General features: G+C 45.5%; 1 protein-coding gene and 1 non-coding gene across 4 annotated transcripts in view; both read right to left on the bottom strand.

The window, feature by feature from the left end:
- Window positions 1–26,016, bottom strand: part of LOC123112779 (SH3 domain-containing protein C23A1.17) — an 81,572-nt gene that overhangs the window by 50,795 nt on the left and 4,761 nt on the right. Inside the window, exons 6-9 of one of the 3 annotated variants that reach the window (XR_006455713.1) lie at window positions 23,445–23,599; window positions 21,841–22,588; window positions 20,120–21,554; window positions 15,696–19,489 (exon numbers count right to left, since the gene is read on the bottom strand). The exons of the other annotated variants lie outside the window; for them this stretch is intronic. The gene's annotated coding sequence lies outside the window, so the exon portion shown is untranslated. Of the gene's footprint in view, window positions 1–15,695; window positions 19,490–20,119; window positions 21,555–21,840; window positions 22,589–23,444; window positions 23,600–26,016 lie in introns of those variants that run through there. 3 annotated transcript variants of the gene reach the window in all.
- On the bottom strand, window positions 18,745–18,818 carry TRNAN-GUU (transfer RNA asparagine (anticodon GUU)). The gene has a single exon. It is a non-coding gene; the product is annotated as a tRNA-Asn (tRNA).

Raw genomic sequence — 26,016 nt, 5'->3', positions numbered from 1 at the left:
CTTTCGGTCATGCTAGTCATCACCCGGTACCTCCGGAACACTTCCGGACTCCAAAACCCTTCGTCCAATATATCAATCTTCACCTCCGGACCATTCCGGGACTCCTCATGACGTCTGGGATCTCATCCGGGACTCCGAACAACATTCGGTAACCGCGTACATACCTTCCCTATAACCCCAGCATCATCGAACCTTAAGTGTGTAGACCCTACGGGCTCGGGAATCATGCAAACATGACCGAGACATCTCTCTGGTCAATAACCAACAGCGGGATCTGGATACCCATGTTGGCTCCCACATGTTCCACGATGATCTCATCGGATGAACCACGATGTCAAGGATTCAATCAATCCCGTATACAATTCCCTTTGTCTACTGGTATGATACTTTCCCAAGATTCGATCGTCGGTATCCCGATACCTTGTTCAATCTCGTTACCGGCAAGTCTCTTTACTCATTTCGTAACACATCATCCCGCGATCAACTCCTTGATCTCATTGTGCACATTATGATGATGTCCTACCGAGTGGGCCCAGAGATACCTATCCGTCACACGGAGTGACAAACCCAGTCTCTATTCGTGCCAACCCAACAGACACTTTCGGAGATACCCGTAGTGCACCTTTATAGCCACCCAGTTACGTTGTGACGTTTGGTACACCCAAAGCATTCCTACGGTATCCGGGAGTTGCACAATCTCATGGTCTAAGGAAAAGATACTTGACATTTAGAAAAGCTTCAGCATACGAACTACACGATCTTGTGCTAGGCTTAGGATTGGGTCTTGTCCATCACATCATTCTCCTAATGATGTGATCCTGTTATCAATGACATCCAATGTCCATGGTCAGGAAACCGTAACCATCTATTGATCAACGAGCTAGTCAACTAGAGGCTTACTAGGGACATGGTGTTGTCTATGTATCCACACATGTATCTGAGTTTCCTATCAATACAATTCTAGCATGGATAATAAACGATTATCATGAATAAGGAAATATAATAATAATAACTAATTTATTATTGCCTCTAGGGCATATTTCCAATAGGGCCCGGATTCCGACAAATGGCTCGAGGCCATAAAATCCGAGAGAGGATCCATGTATGAAAACAAAGTGTAGACTTTGGAAGAACTACTTGATGGTCGTAAGGCTGTTGGGTACAGATGGATTTTAAAAGGAAGACGGACAATGATGGTAAGTATCACCATTAAGAAAGCTCGACTTGTCGTTAAGATGTTTTCCGACAAGTTCAAGGAGTTGACTACGATGAGACTTTCTCACTCGTAGCGATGCTAAGAGTCTGTTGGAATTATATTAGCAATTACTGCATGATTTATGAAATCTTGCAGATAGGATGTCAAAAACATTATTTCCTCGACGATATTCTTGAGGAAAGGTTGTATGTGATACAACCAGAAGGTTTTGTCAATCTTGAAAGATGCTAACAAGTATGCAAAGCTCCAGCAATCCTTCTAAGGACTAGAGTAAGCATCTTGGAGTTGGAATATACGCTTTGATGAGATGATCAAAGATTTTGGGTTTATATAATGTTTATGAGAAACTTGTATTTCCAAAGAAGTGAGTGGGTGCACTATAGAATTTCTGATGAGTATATGTTATTGACATATTGTTGATCAGAAATGATGTAGAATTTCTAGACAACATATAGGGTTATTTGAAAAGTGTTTTTCAATGGAAAACCTGGATTAAGCTACTTGAACATTGATCATCAAGATCTATAAAGATAGATAAAAACGCTTAATAGTACTTTCAAATAAATACATACCATGACAAGATTTTGAAGGAGTTCAAAATAGATCGGCAAAGAAGGAGTTCTTGGCTATGTTATAAGGTATGAGTATTTAGAAAGACTCGAGACCTGACCACAGCAGAAAAGAGAGAAAGGACGAAGGTCGTCCCGTATGCTTTAGATGTAGGCTCTACAGTATGCTATGCTGTGTACTGCACCTGAAGTGTGCATTGCCATGAGTCAGTCAAGGGGTACAAGTGTGATCCAGGAATGGATCACAGGACAACAGTCAAGGTTATCCTTAGTAACTAGTGGACTAAGGAATTTTCTTGATTATGGAGGTGGTAAAAGAGTTCGTCATAAAGGGTTACGCTGATGCAAACTTTGACACTAATCTGGATTATTCTGAGTAGTAAACCGGATTCGTATAGTAGAACAGTTATTTGGAATAGCTCCAAATAGAGCGTGGTAGTTGCATCTAGGAGATGACATAGAGATTTGCAAAGCACACACGGACCTGAAAGGTTCAGATCCATTGACTAATAACCTCTCTCACAAGCGAGATATGATCAAACCCCATGGGTGTTGATTCATTACAATCACATAGTGATGTGAACTAGATTATTGACTCTAGTGCAAGTGGGAGACTGTTGGAAATATGCCCTAGAGGCAATAATAAAATGGTTATTATTGTATTTCCTTGTTCATGATTGTTCATGCTATAATTGTATTAACTGGAAACCGTAATACATGTGTGAATACATAGACCCCAACATGTCCCTAGTGAGCCTCTAGTTGACTAGCTCGTTGATCAATAGATGGTTATGGTTTCCTAACCATGGACATTAGATGTCATTGATAACGGGATCACATCATTAGGAGAATGATGTGATGGACAAGACCCAATCCTAAGCATACCACAAGATCGTGTAGTTCGTTTGCTAAAGCTTTTCTAATGTCAAGTATCATTTCCTTAGACCATAAGATTGTGCAACTCCCGGATACCGTAGGAATGCTTTGGGTGTGCCAAACATCACAACGTAACTGGGTGGCTATAAAGGTGCACTACAGGTATCTCCGAAAGTGTCTGTTGGGTTGGCACGAATCGAGACTGGGATTTGTCACTCCGTATGATGGAGAGGTATCTCTGGGCCCACTCGGTAATGCATCATCATAATGAGCTCAATGTGACTAAGTAGTTAGTCACGGGATCATGCATTATGGAACGAGTAAAGTGACTTGCCGGTAACGAGATTGAACGAGGTATTGGGATACCGACGATCGAATCTCAGGCAAATAACATACCGATTGACAAAGGGAATTGCATACGGGATTGCTTGAATCCTTGACATCGTGGTTCATCCGATGAGATCATCATGGAACATGTGGGAGCCAACATGGGTATCCAGATCCCCTGTTGGTTATTGACCGGAGAACGTCTCGGTCATGTCTACATGGTTCCCGAACCCGTAGGGTCTACACACTTAAGGTTCGGTGACGCTAGAGTTGTTATGAGAAATAGTATGTGGTTAACGAAGGATGTTCGGAGTCCTGGATGAGATCCCAGACGTGACGAGGAGATCCGGAATGGTCCGGAGGTGAAGATCGGTATATTGGACGAAGGGTATTGGAGTCCGGAATTGTTCCGAGGGTATCAGGTGATGACCAGCGTGTCCGAAAGGGGTTTCGGAGGCCCCAGCAAGCGTTGGGGGGCCTTATGGGCCAAGGGGAGGGGCACATCATCCCACTAAGGGGATGAGCGCCCCTCCCACCCCATCTCACGTAACCAGGAGAGGTGGGGGCGCCACCCCTAGGGCAGCCGCCCCTCCCAGCTTGGGGGGCAAGTTTCCTAGGGGTGGGGGCACCCAACCCATCTAGGGTTTCCCCTGTGGCCGCCGCCCCTCCCCCAGGGAACCCTAGGGCGCCTCCCCTCCTCCCTCCCCCCTATATATAGTGAGGGAGAGAGAGGGCAGCTGTACCCTTCCCCTGGTGCAGCCCTCTCTATCACGCCCAATATGCGATACTGTCCTAAAGAGACTCGAAGGTCCCACCAAGGATAGAACCGCATATTGAAACGCTTTTGCAAGGTGGATATCATTACATCAACATTACATAATAGATGGGGATACATACAAGAGGCATACAATTCCACACGAATACAATATCACAATACATTAGAGCATCATCCGACTACGGATGAAACACAAACAAAAACTCAAACGACATCCACCCTGCTAGCACAGGCTGCCGACCTGGAACCTATCCCCTGATCGAAGAAGCAGAAGAAGAACTCATCGCACGCAAGCATCACTCTCGTGTCATGATCATCGCATAACCTGTACCTGCAACTGTTGTTGTAGTAATCTGTGAGCCACGAGGACTCAGCAATCCCATTACCATGGGTATCAAGACTAGCAAAGCTTAAAGGGAAAGAAAGGGGTAAAGTGGTGAGGCTGCAGCAGCGACTAAGCATATATAGTGGCTAACATACGCAAATAAGAGCGAGAAGAGAGCAAGCGGAACAGTCGTGAAGCTAGCAATGATCAAGAAGTGATCCTGAACTCCTACTTACGTCAAACATAACCCAAAAACCGTGTTCACTTCCCGGACTCTGCCGAAAAGAGACCATCATGGCTACACGCGCGGTTGATGCGTTTTAATTCGGATCTGGTGTCAAGTTATCTACAGCCGGACATTAACAAATTCCCATCTGCCTATAACCGCAGGCACGGCTTTCGAAAGATTATACCCTGCAGGGGTGTCCCAACTTAGCCCATGATAAGCTCTCGCGATCAACGAAGGATATACCTTCTCCCAGGAAGACCCAATCAGACTCGGAAACCCGGTTTACAAGACATTTCGACAATGGTAAAACAAGACCAGCAAAGCCGCCCGAATGTGCCGACAAATCCTGATAGGACTGCACATATCTCATTCTCAGGGCACACCGGATTGTCCAAACTTCCGATAGGCCAGCCCAGAGTTGCCCCTGGTGGCCACCGGCGGCTGACAGGTTGGACCAACACTCACGACGAGCACTGGCCCGGGGGGGATAAAATAAAGATGACCCTCGAGAGCGCGACTCCCAAGGGAAAAAGGGCTAGGTGAGGCAAATGTAAAACCAAGGTTGGGCCTTGCTGGAGGAGTTTTATTCAAAGCGAACTGTCAAGGGGGTCCCATAAATCACCCAACCGCATAAGGAACGCAAAATCCGGGAACATAACACCGGTGTCGGTGTCAAAACCGGCGGATCTCGGGTAGGGGGTCCCGAACTGTGCGTCTAGGCGGATGGTAACATGAGACAAGGGACACGATGTTTTACCCAGGTTCGGGCCCTCTTGATGGAGGTAAACCCCTACGTCATGCTTGATTGATATCGATGATGTGGGTATTACAAGAGTAGATCTACCATGAGATCAAGGAGGCTAAACCCTGAAGCTAGCCTATGGTATGATTGTTGTTCGTCTTATGGACTAAAACCATCCGGTTTATATAGACACCGGAGAGGGCTAGGGTTACACAGAGTCGGTTACAATGGTAGGAGATCTACATATCCGTATCGCCAAGCTTGCCTTCCACGCCAAGGAAAGTCCCATGCGGACACGGGACGAAGTCTTCAATCTTGTATCTTCATAGTCTTGGAGTCCGGCCGATGATGATAGTTCGGCTATCCGGACACCCCCTAGTCCAGGACTCCCTCAGTAGCCCCTGAACCAGGTTTCAATGACGACGAGTCCGGCACGCATATTGTCTTCGGCATTGCAAGGCGGGTTCCTCCTCCGAACAATTTATAGAAGATTGTGAACACCAGGATAGTGTCCGGCTCTGCAAAATAAATTCCACATACCACCGTAGAGAGAATAATATTTACACAAATTCAATCTACTGACGTATTTGTGGCGTGACGTCATACCACAACCAAGCCTTTACTCGAATTGTTTTTATTGTACCACCTCAGCGCGTTTAGCGAAGCAGTTTCCTTGGCACGTCTCGTCGAAGCAGAGATCGTGTTCCCCTTATACCAGGATTCCCATCAATACAGACGTGGGTAACCCAACCGCACCATTGATCGCGGTGCTTGGGAGATAAGTGAGTTTTATCAGGCCGGTGGGGACGCATGGTTTCATCCGCCCATATAAGGGGATAAAGATCCACCCTTTTACCTACGCCTTCTTCCTCCTTTGCTTATCCATCTCCGCGAACTCGAGCTCCAGCGCCCAAGTCCGCACATCTCACCTCAACCTTCTCCAACTATGTCCGGAGCGGGAGGCAAGTGGATGGCCTCCTCCGTTACGGAGGGGCACATCAAGAAGCTGCGCAGCGCCGGATATCTATCCAGCGACATCGCGCACCGGCTCCCCGACGAGGGGCAGCTCATCCCCACCCCCGGGCCCCATGAGAGGGTAGTATTCCTTTCCCATTTCCTCCGCGGACTGGGCTTCCCACTCCATCCCTTTGTCCGGGGGCTCATGTTCTACTACGGCCTGGATTTCCATGATCTGGCCCCGAATTTCATCCTCAACATCTCGGCGTTTATCTCGTGTGTGAGGCCTTCCTCTGCATCCAGCCCCACTTCGGCTTGTGGCTCAAGACCTTCAGTGTCAAGCCGAAGGTTGTGAAGGGCAGCCAAGCGGAGTGCGGAGGCGCCATGGTGGGCAAGATGCCCAACTTTACTTGGCTCGAGGGCACCTTCGTGGAAACCATTAAGGGGTGGCAATCGGGGTGGTTCTACATCACCGAGCCGCGTGACCCTGAATGGGCAGCGGCCCCCGAATTCAGATCTGGCATCCCCATATGGCTCACCTCCTGGAAAGAGAGTGGACTAACATGGGGTGATTCGAGGAGCTGACCGCACTCCAAGCCTGCGTCCAAAAGCTAGTGAACAAGAAGCTCAAGCTTGTCAACATAGTCCAGGTCATGCTCATCCACCGGATTCTCCCGTGCCAACAACGAGACTTCAATATGTGGGAGTTCGATTCGGTGCAACACCAGACTTTGAGCAGACTCTTCGACACTATGCATAAAGAGGCCTGGAGGGTGCTGTTTAAGGGCGTCGAGGCTCCTGCATCCGCTACCGAAGATCGCAGATTCAGCTCGCAGCATCCGGCTAGCGAGGTAAGCGATTTTACCCTTTACGGGACACTTGTTTTCCATAGTTTGACTCTATGCGGGATTTAAACTCCCTCTCCTTTGACAGGACTGGCTGAAGAAGGCCAAGCGGACTAACTGTCCGGCCCCTTTGCCAGAAGACCCAGCGGACGCCCGCTTAACGGGGCTGCTGGTTCCGGCACCCCACGTGGTGCCGGAGAAGAAGGCCAAGAAGAAGGCCACGGGCACTCGAAAGAGTTCCTGTTTTCACGTGTCATCGGACTCATTGTCCGATGACTCCAAGGCGGACTCCTCCCACGAGGGCGAGGAGGAGAAGAAAGAGGCCTCTCCCCCAGCGGGGGGAGGGAAGAAAAGAAAGGCCTCCCCAACAAGGGAGGCCGAAGGGTCCAAGAAGGGAAGGACTCTTCCCCCGGACTGCTCTGCCAACGCCGGCGATGACGACGAGGACTGGCCTTCAAGGGCCAAGCCCCTAGCGAGATCGTAAGTATCCGGACTCCCGAATAACTTCATGATTTTTCTTTTCGCCACATGGTGTCTTTCTAATGCCGCATACAACCCTGCAGTCCGCCCAGGGATGATCTTCCCACTTCGTCGAGCGGGTCCTTGGGTGCATCGGATATGGATTCCCTTCTGACCGCCTACACCCCCCGTGATGTGGACGATGCCGAGGTGGGATCCCGGGAAGGGACCCGCCAGGAGGAGGAGGCCCCGGAGGTGCCGCAGGGCAACCTCCCTGACTTTGCACTGGACTCCGCACCGGAACCTGTAGTGGTTCCGGAGTCCGGCGAGCGGCCCCTTCGTAAGAAGGGCAAGACCGTGACGCCGGCGGCCTCCGTCCAACCAGAGGCGCCAGATAGCTTGCTGGAGGCGCTCAACGGCGCTTCCATCAAAGAGGAACACCACACCGTCATGAGTGCGGTGATTCAGAAGGTTCAGCTTGCCAAGAGCGGGCTGACCGAAGCCTGCAGCAGCCTTCTAACAGGCTTTGAGGTAAGAATTTTGATATATGTAAAATAGTACCGCATAGACAGTAGCCCCTGATGCTCGGTTCGGTGTTCGGAAAGAAAAGCCGGACTGAGGATCTAAAAAGATATACGCATGAGTCATAAAAAATATGTCAATATGGGGTTGCAGGCTGTGCGGCTGACCTCTGCCGCACTGACTGCGGAGGTCAATACTTTGAAGCAAAGCCTCGAGCGGTCCGAGAACGAGCTCGGCCATGTCAAGAAGCAGCTCGAGGACAAGGAAGGTGAGTAACACCTTATTAAAGTTGTACCTTACAGAAAAGGATTTGGTTGCAAGAAGAATGACAAGGATAACGTGGGTATTGCAGGGGCCACAAACGAGGTGGCGACCCTGAAGGAGGCGGTGTCCGCGGCCGAATATAATGTGGCCGCGGAGCGCACTGAGCGAGAGAAGCAGGAGGCGCGGGTGGCGGAGGTACAGCAAGAGCTCCAGGCTCTCGTGGAAAAACATGAGAGTTTGGAGCGCGACTCGAAGACTCGAGAGTCTGAGCTTGCATCGACTCTTGAGAGTGCCAAAGCCGCTAAGGCCGAAGCCTACAAGGCCCTCTAGGAAATTGAGGCGTTGAAGAAAATAGCAGCGGGTAAGGCATTTTTCATGCAAAGCAAGCATGTGAGTGTGAATTACCTATTACTTACCCGAATTCGGAGCTCTCCAGGAGCGTTCACAGATCTGCCCCGTAGCGTGTCCAATGCTGCCGCTTTCTACAGGGCCGAGGAGGGGAGCTCGACGGAGAAGGTCTTCTGGTCTCAGTATGCTGAGGTCGGACATCCGGTGCCCCTTAGCGACCAGCTGAAGCAGCTGGTTGAGCTCCATAAGGTGGCCAAACAGGCCATGAAGGGCCTCATAGTTTGGCTGTGGCCCAATGAGGCCATGCTTGGGAGCTACTTCAGCTGGTGCGGCGGCTGGTGGATGCTTGTCCATGGGTTGAAGTCATCAAGCACTCCGCTTGTATTGAAGGTGCCCGTCGGGCCCTTGCCCGTGCAAAGGTGCAATGGGGCAAGATGGATGCTGAGAAGCTTGTGACGGACGTGCCACCACCGGGCAAGGAGTATCGCACGCCCGAGATGTATTATAAGAGTGTCCTGAAGGGTGCCCGCATTATTGTGGGTGAGTGCTCCAAAGATGTAATATTTGAGTAGACTCGCATTTTGTTATCCTGTGCGCTGAAAACTTTGTTCATATGTGCTAAGCAACGCTTGTTAATTTAAAATATTACCTTCTGTGCGGCCGTTGTATTACCAAGTATATGTGCTCAAATTTGAGAGATGGCAAGTTGTCGGCTTCAGCCCCCATGCCACGAGTGTTCCAAACTGTGCTCAAAAACGGCGGATCTCGGGTAGGGGGTCCCAAACTGTGCGTCTAGGCGGATGGTAACAGGAGACAAGGGACACGATGTTTTACCCAGGTTCGGGCCCTCTTGATGGAGGTAAAACCCTACGTCCTGCTTGATTGATATCGATGATGTGGGTATTACAAGAGTAGATCTACCATGAGATCAAGGAGGCTAAACCCTGAAGCTAGCCTATGGTATGATTGTTGTTCGTCCTATGGACTAAAACCATCCGATTTATATAGACACCGGAGAGGGCTAGGGTTACACAGAGTCGGTTACAATGGTAGGAGATCTACATATCTGTATCGCCAAGCTTGCCTTCGACGCCAAGGAAAGTCCCATCCGGACACGAGACGAAGTCTTCAATCTTGTATCTTCATAGTCTTGGAGTCCGGCCGATGATGATAGTTCGGCTATCCGGACACCCCCTAGTCCAAGACTCCCTCAACCGGTATGACGGAAACTAGGGCGGCAAGAGTGGAACAAAACACCAGGCATAAGGCCGAGTCTTCCACCCTTTACCAAGTATATAGATGCATTAATTAAATAAGAGATATTGTGATATCCCAACATAATCCTGTTCACCATGGAGCAATCTTCAACTTCACCTGCAAGTAGCAACGCTATAAGAGGGCTGAGCAAAGCAGTAACATAGCCAAGCAATGGTTTGCTAGGAAGGGTGTCAAAGGTTAGAGGTTCATGGCAATTTGGGAGGCTTGAAGAGTAAATGATAGGTAGCGCAGCATGGCGATAGAACGAAGCAACTAGCATAGCAATGATAGTAGTGAGATCCAGGGTAGCAGTCATCTTGCCTGAAATCCCGCAAGGAAGAAGAACGAGTTCATGAAGAAGACGAACAGATGAAGCCGAACCAAGCGTAGACGAACGAATCCTCACGATCGCAACGAAATGGGAACTATCGAGAAGAAGCACACAACATGGTAAACACACCACACATATACAAGACATGATGCACAACAAGCATGATGCATGACAAAACTACATGAAGTTACTCATGGCAAGAGATGAAGCAAACAAGAGCAACACATCAAGGCAAGTTTAAATGAGGCCGGGAACAACCTATAACAATCCCGGTAAGTCCTCATATGCAAATTTCGAAATTGGACCAGATCTGAATTAACCTTATGTTCAAGTTGGTAAACAGCATGTTAAGATGCACCAAGATGATCTACACGAGATTCTAGTCAAGTTACATATAAAGTTCATTTAATTCGGAGCTACGACCTAGAAGATATGAGCAAAACAAGTTAAACATGGCATTGATGCAAAATGCATACAAACATCAAGCAAACACCTCAAAACAAGGATGCAACATGATAATATGAAGCTACATGCAAATTCAAGCAAGTTTCATATAGAGCACACTCAAAACGGAGCAACGGTGCAACACATACACTATACAAGTTATAATAACAATCTGTCCAAAATAGCAACTAGGCATCTTGCAAGCATCAAAACAATATGCTACATGACCTCAACAAGAAAACAAAAGGCATGGACATGATGTACAGGTAAAGCATAACAAAACATGAACACTGAGCTATCTCCAGAAATCACTAGAACATGCTCAAACACACATGACAAGATTGCAAATAATAACAGTTCAGACTTTGCAGAAAATAACATCAGGTTGCAATGTTTAGAGCTATCAAACAATATGTTACAGAAACTTAACATGGCAAACAAAGGCATGCCATGAATCTACTAATTGCAAGAACAAAAGTCCCTTACTGACCATAAGCCAAAAAGGATCAGAAGGTATGATGGCACCCATGTAAACATAGCAAGTTATAATACAGATTCATACATGGCAGGAACAACAATAAGTAGGCATGTTGATGAGCTTGTACCACTCACCACAGAGCAATACATGGCATGGCAAGGCAACCAACAGTAAGAAGACATGTTTATGAAGCTAAGCATGGCAATAGCAAGTTCATAGGGTACATGGAACACTAGAAACAATCATGGCAACAACTGAACTTAATGTTAACAGGCTGACAGCAACATTATTTAGCAACTTTGGAGCAAGATAACAACAAGTTAAAGCAAGCTATAAATGCAACCAGGGGCATGGATGGTTAGTGCATAACATGTAGAACAAAACACCCTTAGTGAACATCTCCAGATTATGCACAGAATGATTTGTAGCAGCACGTTTACATAGCATCACGAAATAACAGATTCAGCCTAGCAAAACAGTAACAGCAAGTACACTACTTAACAAGCTTGATTCACTCACCACAAGTCATTGCATGACAAGATAAGCATAGCATAAGCAAGAAGACATGTTTATGAAACAAACCAAGGCAAGAACAAGTTCATAGCATGCAAGGATCAACTACAACAACCTTGGCAAAATTGAATAACATGTAAACAATCTGCCAGGAAACATTTTGTAGTAAAAGTAGAACACCAAAATGACATGCTAGACTACTCCATAATTACAAACATGGGCATACATGGATAGAAAATAACCATATGTTCAAAACATCCTTACTTAAGTATCTCAAAATATGCATGGATCTCTCTGTAGCATCATGTTTACATGGCATCAAAATAACAGTAGAACAGGGACTAAAATCAGCAACATCACGAAGCCTAGTTTGCATGCTTGTGCTAGTCACCACAGAGATCACAAAAATACATGGTAAGCACCTCTGTAAAGAAGATAGGACATAGTTCAAAACACATGTAGACATCAACCTCATAGGATGCACACATCAATCATGGCAAAAATGACAAATGAGCATGTTCTGTTAACAGACAGCAGACAACATCATATAGCACTCTTGCAACGAAGATTCAGGCATCAAGATGAGCTCAAATGAACATGATGCAATTGAATGAAATGAAGTACTCATTGAGACGAACAATTTGATATGCTACACGCCCAAAACGGAGCTACGGATGCAGAGATATGATGCGATGAACATGGCATGATAATGTCAAAATATATCTGGACTTAGTCGTTTTACGAGGTCAACCTTCGTCTTCCAGATCCAGATCCGGGGCGCGGCGAACGAGGCTCGCCGGAGACGGGGCCGGAGGTGGCCGGAGAAGGCGGACCCGGCGGTGAGGAGGTCTTGCGAGCGGCGGCGGCGGGAGCTGGTCGGGGCAGCGGCGGAGGCGAGCGCCCTCGAGCGGGGCGGCTGCCGGAGCGCTCCCGGCCGGCGGCGGCGCGGGGCGGGACGCCGGCGCGGCTGCCGGAGGAGGCCGGGGCGGGGCCGAAGCACGGGCGCAGCAAGGAGGAGGGCGGCGACGGCAGGAAGGCGCGGGAGCGGCGCCGGGTGGCTGGCGCCGGACGGCGGCGAGCGCCGACGCGGGCCGCGGCGGAGGCGGCGGATTCCAGCGACGAGGCGGCGGAGGGCGACGGCGGCTAGGCGCCCGGCGGGCGGCGGCGTGCGCACGGGAGGCGGGCGCGGGCGGCGGCGCGCGCTCGGGCCCCGATGGGCTCGGGCGGGCCCCGCTCGGGCCTGGGTGGGCCAGCAGCGATGCGCGGAGGAGAGAGAGAGCGCGGGACAGCTGGCGCACTGTGGTTGGACGAGGGGGCGGCGGCGGACGTGTCCGGCGCCGGGCGGACGTGTCCGGCGCGCGGAGGAAGAAGGGGCTAGGGTTTCATCCGTGAATTTGGACGGGAAGGGCATATTTATACTTTCTGGGAGCTAGGAGAGTCCAAATGAGGAGCGATTTTCGGCCACGCGATCGTGATCGAACGACCGAGAGCATGGAGGGGAGCTTGCTGGGTTTTGGGCCACTTTGGAGGGGTGTTGGGCTGCAAGACGAAAGGGGCTTTACGGTTACCCAGTTAACCGTTGGAGTATCAAACGACCTCCAAATGGCACGAAACTTGACAGGCGGTCTACCGGTGCTATACCAAGGCTGCTTGCCAAGACTCAGTCCATTCCGAGAATGTTTAACACCCGCTCACAACAGGAGACAAAAGGGGAACGCCGGAGGGCATAGGAGTGCCGGATTGCAAAACGGACAACGGGGAAAAAGCTCGGATGCATGAAACGAACACGTAAGCAAAATAAGATGCACATGATGACATGATAAAATGCAACACGCAAGCAAATGACATGGCAACTACGGCAAATAACTAGCAGACACCCGGCGCATCGAATCCGGGGCGTTACACTCTCCCTCCTCCTCCTCCGTAGTGCTTGGCGAAGCCCTGCGGGAGAACCACGAGCTCCATCACCACCATGCCGTCGTGTTGTCGGAGTTTTCCCTCAACTTCTCATCTCCCCTTGCTGGATCAAGAAGGAGGAGACATCTCTGAGTTGTACGTGTGTTGAACGCGGAGGCGCCGTACGTTCGGCGCTAGATCGGATCTTCCGCGATTTGAATCGCCGCGAGTACGACTCCATCAACCGCGTTCTTGTAACGCTTCCGCTTAGCGATCTTCAAGGGTATGAAGATGCACTCCCTCTCTCTCTTGTTGCTAGAATCTCCATAGATTGATCATGGTGATGCGTAGAAAATTTTGAATTTCTGCTACGTTCCCCAACATCAATCTCATATTTCTTTGCTCCAAGCATACAACGATCTGCTGCGGTAGGTATGAGTTTCAAATGTTGCATTCAGGTTGCAATTTGTTTTTGCGTTGATGCAAGCATTGGCTTGTATGTTGCATATGTGCCATGATTTTTCTTCGCAATTTATTGCATCCAATAGAGATTTATGAACTTTTGGCTTTTCGATGAGACCGGATGAAACCTCTCGGTGAGACTGAATGATGATGACCGAAGCACTTTCATACTTCGGTGTCACCGATTGAAACCACTCAAAATTTTTGATTGAATTTCAATTGGCAATAGAAGGTCGGCAAGTGCTCATCGGTGGGACCGAAGGGCCATCTCGGTGAGACCAAGACGCTATTCGGTGGATCCGGCTATATGTGTTTCGGTGAGACCAAGAATAACTTTAGGTTTAGGACAAAGATGAATGTGAGGGTGCGATCGAGGAATTTGAGCAATATCCCTGAGCACTTAAGCAGTTACGCCATGATCAATACCTCATCCCCTCTTAATAATATTGGCTTTCTTATGGACTCAGTGTGATATTGGATCACCTAACCATAATTTTAGAGTCTTGAATATTTGTCAATATCATTCGTGAGCATTTTGTTGGTCCACATTCACATCCCATTGCCATAGCTAAATTGAACTTTCGTGAAATATTCTTTGAGTAGGCATTAGTTCAACGATGTTGTTATCAATTATCAAAATCATCCGGGGATTAGTTGCACTTTCACCTGCGACCCGCGCCGCCACGCACCACCTCAACGCCGCCATACAAATGCACGAGAGGCACCACATCTGGCCACCTCGCGCCTCAAAGCCTGCAGCGGCGAGACGATGGAGGCTTGGGTGGAAAGGTGTGGCAACGATAGGGTTTACGCCCCCGAGTCGCTGGGGAGAGAGACGCGGGTGCGTGTGTGTTGGGGGGGGGGATCAATTACATGTTACACGAACAAAATGATAAGAGGACAACATATAGACAAAAGCAACCCCCCTTGTCGTTCCCTCCTCATTCTGTACCACCATGGATCGTTGTTTATGTTCTTCGAGACTAGGGATTGGTTTTTTTTAGCTCCAAATCCAGCTCGCCAAATTACATGAGAGAGACATGCACTTCTGACTCTTTACGGTTCAGCTAAAGAACTCTAAAGTTCAAACATTCTCTTCAACATCCTCTCGATGGACAGCAACAACCGCGTTGTTGAACTTGGGCAACTTTCTGGCCCTGCAGACCCTCATGACGCCATGCCAACCGACACCGAGAGCTGACGGCCCAGCAACAACGCCGAACACCCTTCACCCGGCCACCACACATACATAGGCCAGGAAAGCCGACGGCACGACACACATGGCCATGAGCGCATGCAGCGATAGTGACATGCGGTAGGGACGCTTCAGCATCAGGTGCTTGGCACGGAGCCAGAAGGAGGCAAACTCGAGCAACGTGCCCAAGCTATATAGGAAGTTGGCGACATAATCGAAGGACAACGATCATGACAACGGTCGATGCGGCAATAGCGACCCACGGGGTCCCGGTGTAGGAGGTGCCGCGAGCAAAAACAGCCGAGAGGAGGCTAAATTCCGCCATCCCGAGGAGCTGGAATGAGCCACTGCTCATCTGGGCTTTAAACATGCCGATGGAGGAGACCGCCACGCCGCCCCCCTTTATGCATATATAAAACCCTATGCAGAAATCCAAGAGCATATACTTTATACATTTTTTTGGCATAAACCCATTAATATAAAATAGTATAATCACTAAAGTTAAGCTAGATGCACATCATAAAAGTAGAATTTCCCAGATTAGCAATTTCACAGAAGAAAAACATGTTTCAGAAATGTGACGTTTACCCTCGTGTAAGGAGACCGCTGTATAAGCCCAACAATGTCAACCAAGAAAAAAAACTAGGCACAGATACAAAGGAATATGACCGGCGGCAGCAAGTATACATATTTATTTGCAAGGAGGCGGCAGTAAGTATATTGATACATAGATATCCTATGTTTTTGTTTCTAATGCATATATAAGATAGATGATTGCTATTACCTCCGTCTCAAGATATATAAGACGTTTATGTAGGCACATGATAAAACCAAAGAAAGCGAATGAGAATGAGAACAAACAAAATGACGAAAAACTTTTGCCTCACAACGATAAGAACAACCTGTAATAATTCTGATACTAAGAAGCGTTTGTACGCGCCTGCGGCATCGGCCAAGTAGCCATTGACCCAGGTATCCGACGGTGCGTCCGTGGTGCCTGTGGCGGCCATAAGCGGCAGCACCGCAAATCGACAGCGATCAGAACAACCGCCACCGCCAGCGCCGGAGGAACATCCGCTCCGGCCGCTCCACCTTGCCGCCATGGTGCTTGCGCTATCCCACTAGTCGAGGTTCCAGAAAAGCGTGTTGAAGAAGAGTCTCCAGTCCTTCCTCCCCTTCACTTGCGATGCCAAACTGGGCCAGCGATACTATCCACAGTGCCACGGCAACCCAGCTGACAAAATCTGGCCTTCACACCGTCAGCCACGATGATACACTGGACCAGACTATCAACAGTTACATCTGTCAAGCTGGAAACCCTATCTGTAGCATCAACTTCTGACATTTCTGACAGACATGGATGCATGTACAGGGCAGTTCCTACTGCGGGTTTTTTGAACCTCTCAAAGGCTTTCAACTTTAACTTATGAACGATTTCTTTCTGCTTGGGATTGAGTTTCAAGAAGACACTGAAGTCTACTAGGCCAGGTAGTTTATCCAAGATATCACCCTTGTAGAGTTGTAGTAGTGAAGCACGTATTTTGTTAGTTCTCTGAGACTTCTAATGACATGTGCTTTTCTCGTGAAGTTATCATCATTGCAGCAGGGTCTCTTTGACTGACTTGGTGAATTTATCAGTGACTCCTTTTGAAATCCTGCAAGCTGATATTGATACTTGACTCATTATACAGTCAAGATGATACTATATTGAAAAACTTTGGGCGTACAAGGTTCAAGATGTTGAACACTTCTGCAATGCGATTCTGGAAAAGTGTACCAGATAGGACTTACGTGGAGTACATACTTTGCGTAGTGATTCTAGCACATTAGTCAGACTCATTCCGAGCTATATGGCCCTCATCCATTATAAGTAGGTTAGGGAACATAAGCAACATGTCCCAGCATGAAGCAATGGTGCCAACCCCATCACTGTTAATGATCCAAGAGAACCCAGTGTATCCAACCATGAGGATACTCCTATTGGCTTGCCAAGAGTTAAGATTTCCAAATGATCTGCTTTGTCACCCTTCACAAATACAAATCATATAGTGGTATGTCCTCCACTTGTCGCCATTGAAATTCCCTTTTCCATGTACCTAATACGCCTTTTGGAAGTACAACAAGAGGCCTTCCAGAGGGCCTTCCAGAGGGATACTTTGCCAGGAAGCTCTGAATGAAACTAATCAGCATAAATGTTTTCCCCGAACCAGGGGCATGAGCTAGAATGGTACCTCCTGGTTTGTCAGAGACTAAATTCTTAAACAGAAAGTGGAAACCTGCCAACTGATGTGCTCTCATTTGCTTTTCATGTGTTGGATGAATAGAAATGTCTAACGCAATGAGTTCTTCAGCGACTCTAACATCACCCATGACAATATCATCAGAATCCTTTGAACGCATTTCACAAAAATATGATCTTGACCTTGATGCCTCACATGAGGTAAACACAATGTTAATTGATTGTTCCAATGATACATTTAAATTTCATGAATACCATGTAAAAAATTGAAAATAATGATAATCCAAAGTTCCATATTTGTTACTAAACCCATGTCTTGCGTAATGTAGCCAGGCCACATCATCTATCTATCTATTTATTTATACTAAAAGTAAAACACTGTAGAAATAGAAAGGTAGACTTGAAATTCTCACAAAAATGCAAAACATCCCACCGTTTGTTGAACAGACCAGCTTATTGATAAAATTTTGGCACAAACTGTTCCGTTTCGAAAAGAAAAGGAAAAATTTGAGCACAAACTGCATGTTCCACATCCTACCATTGTTAATCCTCACATACCTGTCATTTTTATAATGCATGGCAACAATGCACCTAAAAAAAATGGTGCTTCCACTTTTAGGAGAAGCAACATACACAAAGTCATCTATTCTTGACGATTTCTTCGACAACACTAGCTCACAAGGTACATAGGCAGTGATAGCCAAATAAAGAATTCTTTGGACAACTACGACTGTAGAGGGATCACGGTCTGATATAGCCATTATTCCATAATATCTAAAAACATGAGGGATGGAATCCAGTAACTAGTATTGCAACTGTAAAGTAAGTTAAAGACAATGCAAGCATCTTGACACTATAGTTAGTATCGCCCAACCCTTCTCTTCAACCAGAAATATAACTAAATGTATATTGCATATACACAGGCAAAACATGGTAAGCATTGGACTAACTAAACTGTAGTACAGTCCTTAGATGTAGAAAAGTTTGTTTTAGTTAGATCCATAAATTCCATACAAAAGGGTCCTAGTTCTATGTAGTCAAAATTTGAATGGCAAAAGCAAGAACACTTTAGTGGTTGTACCAACTGTCAAGATGGCATACTAATACCCTATTATTTATCATCGCAAATTAAAAGCAGTTCAAATGCTCAACATGTACTAAAATCTCCAGGTCTTCAAAGCTACATGCTTAATTATGGCCATTGATCATTATACAGGCAGTCTTTCATGCTGTTTTGTTCATACAAATTAAATAGATTACCCAACAATCTTGAGTTTATGTTGAAATAAGCACATGACATGACCGGTGCAGAGAATATGTTAGGGGGATCCATACAAGGAATGATGGGATAAATAGCTATGTGTAGGAAGAATCCAACAACTATAATTAGAGTGTATAGTGCAAATACATGATACTAAAATAATACATTTGGATTTCTTTTTATATCACACATGCACGAAAAGTGGAAAAAAACTCGCTAGAAGGAGGGCTTGAACCTCCGACCTTGTGGTTAACAGCCACACGCTCTAACCAACTGAGCTATTCCAGCTATTTGGATACAAAAAGTATTTAACTATATGTAATATCACTAACGCAAGTTGTAACATACAAAAGCTACATGATATCTTCCATGGCGAATTCCATCTCAAGTAATTGCAAAAGGCATCCATTTTCTAAATATTAATGTCAATCCATGAGATTGGAGACAGACATAATACGCCCACCAAACATAAAACTTTTACTTTTGTTAAACATTTGTAATAAAAAACCTTTGGATGCTCACAAAAAGTTTGAATGTTTGATCCACTGTCGCATATTGTCTTGTATGGGTCATGCAGATACTCCCTCCTTCCCATAATGTAAGATGTTTTTTGACACCAGAGTCAAAAAACGTCTTACATTATGGGACGGAGGGAGTACATGATAAGTTACAATATGAAATAACAAACTCGAGCATCTCATACAACATGCAACTTATAATACCAATTCCAATTCTAATATAGGCTCATCATATCATATCAGGTAAGGCCCAAGAAACAATCAAGTTGTCCATTCTCGTTCATGAGGAAACAAAAGCAAAGGAAGCAGTTGCAAATTGAAGGTTTTAGATTGATATTGAAGAAACCAAAACCCACGAAGATGCATCAGTTGACCTCGGACCAGCAAATAATTGAAGGTCCAATTTGAGCGAGTATTTGTCATGTATGTCAAACAAATAACCTGCAAAAGGAAGCATCACATTTTGTTTGAAGCCCACAACTGAACAAGTGTCAACTTCATGCTATAGGCTCATATTTGAACATATGTACTATAGTACAATAGTGAGTCACATACAAAGTATTACGCTAAAAGTAGAAAGCCCGAAATTGATCATCTAGGGAATAAAATTTGATGTGCCAAAATACTAAAGAAACGAAAAATAGTGGCAGCAATACGAGGCACTTGTCACAACATTTAGGTTAGAGCTATCTGCCAGATGCTGGATATCAAATGGATAAATTCATATAAGGAAAGATGTATGATACATAAAAAATTAGTAAAGACATAACCTATTGGAAGTGAAACATAGCAGAAAAGAATATGGCAAATGGATGTATCGTGCATGCAGATTCTAGAATGTTAACTCTAGCTCAGTAAGAACATGAAAGTTGTGCAACCAAATAAGGAAACAATCAACAAGGATTGACAACTATCATAAGTACTCAGATAAGAGTCACAATTTAGGCACACAATGATATTGATGCAAAGGATGTGCAAACGACACTTCAAAAGATTTAGTGACATTAGTATTAAAGTAGGATACTAGAATGTAGGAGGCACAACTTAGGATGACAAAAATGTTATGGTCACCTTGCAGAGACTTCATGGCAAAAATCGCCGAGGCAGGAGTTTCTAAGACATCATAAGCTATTAGGTGTCTACTATTATATCCTCTTTGACCAGCCTTCACAGAACCCGGTAAAAGGCAAGAGTCAAGGAGCTTATGCACTAAATGGTGAAAACAAAAACAGAAAAGAAAAGATTGAGACATAGATTGGTAAGGACAAACATAAAATATAGTTCAGTTATGAACAAAATGTCAAAAAAAAATAGCAAGAGAGTCATATGCATAAAGGGATACATACGTGCAAGCTCCCGTCTAGTACAGTTGGATGGGAGACTTTCAACATGTAGAGTGTTTGATGCATCTGAAGGAAGAGAAGGCCCATAAGAACCAATATAAGGTATCTGTAAAGAGGTACCAAGTCAAGTACTTTTCCTCTTTCTTTCGGTTCTAGAGGAGCCTTACTTGACAACAATGACAATCTCGAACGGTCGGAAAGCCATATATACATTGTGTACGTACAACAGCCAGCCTCCTTCACCTTGCATATAAAAAGCCTTGATGTCCCAGCATATCATCCTGTTTTCCAGCAGCTCATCCCCACTGTCATCGATATCAACTTCGTTCAGCTGGAAGTCCTCCGACGTGCAGCGCTGCTCACTCCATTCAAACCACAGCTTTGGTATCACCTCCTTCTTGAATGCAGTTTCATAGGTGTTCTCCAGAGAATCAGCTGCTACGAGCCAACACTTCCTTTTGCTTCCCAGGCCAGTACGCCCGCTCGATTGCCTGACGGGTAACAGAAGGGTTCAAGTGAACATCTAGAACGAAGACTCTTGATGCGCCCACCAGGGAGATGCCCTCCCTGCATGCCTTGGTAGAGCCAAACAGGACTTTTGCATCAATAGTGTTGTTAAACTGATCCATTGTCAGTTCTCTATCTTCTGAAGTAGATTTATTATCACCACGGATCACAAAGAACTCTCCTACTTGCCAGCCCCTTGTCTTAACCAATAGACTTTCCAAAAAATTCATGGGAAGTAATGTACTGACTAAATGCAATGACCTTCTCTACCGCAGATTCCACAAGTGCCAGGATATTGGTGAAAAATCTGGCTTTCACACCGTCAGCCACGTTGATTGACCGGACCAGACTATCAACAATTACATCTGTCAAGCTGCAAGCCCTATCTGCAGCATCAACTTCTAATATTTCTGACAGACATGGATGCATGTACAGGGAAGTTCCTACTGCGGTTTTTTTTACTTCTCATAGGCTTCCAACTTATGAACGATTTCTTTCTTAAGATACTGAAGTCTACTAGGTCACGTAGTTCATCCAAGAATCACCCTTGTAGTAGTGAAGCACGATTTTTGTTAGTTCTCTGAAGACTTCTAATGACATATGCTTTTCTCGTGGTTATCATGATGCAGTAGGGCATCTTCTACTGACTCTGCAACCTGATATTGATACTTGATTCATTACCAACAATAGGATATATGCTACTATCTTGAGAAACTTTGGGCATAAAAGGTTCAAGATGTTGAACACTTCTGCGACGTGATTCTAGAAAAGTGTAAGGACCACATTACATGGAGTAGTTCAGTAAAAAATTGCAAGTGAAAAGTACACACAGCTAGATCATGGATACGTTCCTCCTCAGGTCTTTTCTGCAATATAACTCTCAAACAGAACTGCTAATGGTTGATAGCTGGCCGAAGGATACTGATTCATTAAAGTTGCAACCTGATATTGATACTTGATTCATTATCAACAATAGGATATATGCTACTATCTTGAGAAACTTTGGGCATAAAAGGTTCAAGATGTTGAACACTTCTGCGACGTAATTCTGGAAAAGTGTAAGGACCACATTACGTGGAGTAGTTCAGTAAAAAATTGCAAGTGAAAAGTACACACAACTAGATCATGGATACGTTCCTCCTCAGGTCTTTTCTGCAATATAACTCTCTCAAACAGAACTGCTAATGGTTGATAGCTGGCTGAAGGATACTGATTCATTAAAGTTGCACTTGGACTATATGGAACAATTTGACTGTTTTGGTCTCTATCATGCATTGTCTCATTTACTTCATCAATTCCTTCGGTTACCACCCTCATGAGAGCACCAGCCTGTTCTGATATATCAGCTGTTTATTTTTCTAAGATGTGAGCTGTTTGTTTTTCTCAGGCATCAGTTGTTTGTGTGCTCCTGTGCTTTCATCATCATCATCCAAATCAAGAACTATTATGTCACTCTTTTTCTGTTCTCTTTGCTCAATAGAATTGGCCATATTGGTTTGAACACTCGGCCCATAACTCAGAGCGGGCTCGGGCAGAGTAGAAAGCAAAGTTAACAATTGGACCTTCTGAGCATACAAGCTGTCCCACTCCTCGGTAACACTGCCACATCTCCAACTGCAAATCGTATTTGCAGTAAGTGAAAGATTATTGATGGGGTCGGAAGGCTTTCTTTTTCTGCGGTAATACATGCCTACAGAAACAGATGACTAATTAGTTATTATCATATAACAGAGAAGAAAAAAATTTGCACCAGCAATGGAAATAGCACTTCTGCTGATGTTGCATATAAGCCCCATGCAAGGTGGACAAGAAAAACGTGGGATGCGTACAAGGCAATCATAAGTAGAAGCACGGACAGTTACATGTGGAGAACTATAATGATCATAAAATGCAACGGCCATTATGTAGTAGTCAACCCACTAATTGTTTAACACAAGCATAGTAATTGCTGAACAAAGAGGCACCTTATTCATCAAATATTTCTCCTAGGTTTACTAGGTATCCTCATTTTTGGCATCGAGCTCTGTATTTCACCTGGTAAAATCCAATTTAAGTAGTAATGAAACTTTATGCATAAAGCTAGTAGCTAGTACCCCCTCTGTTCGGAAATACTTGTCCGAGGAATGGATGTATCTAAATGTATTTTAGTTCTAAATACATCCATTTGTATCCATTTCCACGACAAGTATTTCCGGACGGAGGGAGTAGCTACTAGAGATACACTAGAAATATCACCTACAGTAAATTCAGTCCAAATTCAAATACTGTTCTTTGCTTCTAATCATGCACAGAATACCCAGAAAAGGAGTCTCTAAAGGAAAGAAAAACACAAAGGTGATGTGAGTGTAAAGGGCAGTGGAAATACTTCAACTGGGCAAACTATATTCACACTAGCATTTCAAAGAGCAAAGTTGCTTCAATACCTACAAATATACAAGCTTGCAAACAACAATGTACTAGCAGGAAACAGATCACCACAATAATACCCATGACCGTATCCAGCATAGCAAAGAACAATACTCGTGAAACAACCAGAAAGTGGAAACCTGCCAACTGATGTGGTCTCATTTGCTTTTCATGTCTTGGATGAATAGCAATGTCTAACGCAATGAGTTCTTCAGCGACTCTTAACATCACCAACGACAATATCGTCAGAATCCTTTCAACGCATTTCACAGAAATATGGTCTTGACCTTGATGCCTGACATGAGATAACTCAATTCCAATGATACATTTAAATTTCATGAATGCCATGAAAAACATTGAAAATAATGATAAGCCAAAGTTCTATATTTGTTACTAAACCCATGTTCTGTGCAATATTGCCAGGTCACATCATCTATCTATTTATACTAAAAGCACAACATGGTAGAGATAGAAAAGTAGACTATAAATTCTCACAAAAAGGCAAAACATCCAACCGTTGGTTGAACAGACCAGCTTATTGATCAAATTTTTGCACAAATTATTCTGTTTCAAAAACAAAAAATGTTTGAGCACAAACTGCATGAACCACATCCTACCATTGTTTATCCTCGCATACCTGTCATTTTTATAATGCATGGCAACAATGCATCTAAAAAAAGTGGTGCTTCCCCTTTTGGAGGAAACAATAATCTGTCATGCTTCTGTTCTAGATTCTCGTTAACAAATCCAAACATGTATTAGTCTACAAAACAATATCTCAAATAGGCGTATGACATGACCAGAGCGGAGAATACATTAGAGGCATCCAGATAAGGCATGATGGGAAAATAGCTCGGCGCAGAAAGAATCCAACAGCTAAATTAGAGTGTCTACTATAATGCATTAAGGCATAATCGAATAACCAGAGGATTACACAAAGAATCGAGGTCAAGAAACTAGGTGAACATCAAAAACCTGTTGCAATTATTACTACTTCAACTGTGAAGTTACACAAGATAAGACTGGGTAGGCTCATTCATGCCAGGCCATTCCTCATAACCTACATTGACTAGCACAGTGTTTTTTCTATTAAGCGCCAAGGATTCGAGAGACTGGGGTTGAAAACGTAAGGAGAAGCCATAAAATGGAAAGATCCATTATATGTTACATTAACATTACTCATGGTCAGAGTAGTTGTACAAAATGATTGCCGTGTGAATCTGCGAAACCACACACCAGTGTGATGCGTTAGCAGCTAAACAGCTATATATTATAAGCATTGTATCCTATGCATAGAGGAACAGTATCTTAAACGTATCTGAGCAGAAATAGAATCCCAAAAACATATTAGAGTGCACGCAAATAAAACTAGCATTTCATGGATACATTGAGGGACATTGCCATAAATGCCAAGGAAAATACACTAATATAATCACACTGGTAAACTGACAGGGGAAATGCAAGGATGATGCGGCAATGACTTGAATCAAATATACCGGTCTTTGTGTAGACAAACCAAACATCCATTTAACTACTATGTCATGCAATCTAATCCAATCCAATTCAAATTCATGGATAAATTTGAAAAACATTGCAATGGGCAAATAGGTTCCTGTTTTTAGGGTCATGGCCAAATAATTTCCTCTGAACTAGCGCACGCCCAATATTTCTGCTTGAGTTGCACATTTGTACGGAGCAGTTGCAGTGTCGCACCATCTGAGAATAATTTTACAGAGCTAGCATTTCCTACTTTCTAGAATAAACATGGAAAGATGCATCATTTTCTTAGAAGAAGAGCCAAAGCGGCTGATACAACGTTTTTCGGCCTACTGTTCTAACCTGCGGGATTAGCAACCAAAATTGGCAATTTATATTGACAATTACGGTGACAGCTGACAAGAGAAGTATACAGAAACTAAGGGACGATTGCGGCTTGCCTCAGCTCCCTAGCGGCTGCTGCTTCACCCGTGCGGGTGCAGCCATGCGCCACGACGCTGCCTGTCGCTCCGCCTCCCAACCATCCTCCTACGCGGCGCGCTCTCGCCACCGCTGACCGCGAATACGATACCACGCTGCACCTGCAGCCACCGCCATCTCCCTCTCCGTCTCCTAGAGGGGCCCTCTGTGTGCGCCGCCCGTCAGACAGCAGTGGCTCTCAGTGGGCTTTCCCAACTGGGCCTCCATAATGTACATCTAACACAATTAAGAGGCCCACTACCAACCTCAAACACCATCACCATTAAGACTCATCATCTCGCCATCTTCCTCCTCCACTCGAATCCTCCCATGCCCCATTCTAAAAAAAATGACTCCTCGCCGTTTCCTCCATCCTCTCCGGCGGCACGGTTAGACGGAGAGATCCCCTAATATCTGCCACGGGCTGCGGGTACACGCACCAGCCACCGATGAGGACACGGTACGGCAGAACACAACCAAAAAGATCTTCACAATTCCAAAGCATCCACCGGAAATCAGGACGCCCGGCGGGCAGTTCCGCGCATCCCTCCCCTGCCAACGCGAGCCTCGCCTGAAACCGCAAGGAATCCTACCACCGCAACCCCGCGCGGCGCCCACATACAAAGGAATATGGACCGAGAGTCATGGCATATGGTTACTTGGTTGGCCGAAGTGTGATGGACACAATTGTGGCAATTTAGCCAAAAGAGCATGACAGGTGGGCTAGGTGACTAAGTGATTATGAACCGAACACAA

The sequence above is a fragment of the Triticum aestivum genome, chromosome 5B, assembly GCF_018294505.1.
Source record: "Triticum aestivum cultivar Chinese Spring chromosome 5B, IWGSC CS RefSeq v2.1, whole genome shotgun sequence".
Classification (NCBI taxonomy): domain Eukaryota; kingdom Viridiplantae; phylum Streptophyta; class Magnoliopsida; order Poales; family Poaceae; genus Triticum; species Triticum aestivum.
Note: the sequence above shows the minus strand (reverse complement) of the source record. Positions and strands in the feature narration are given on the sequence as shown.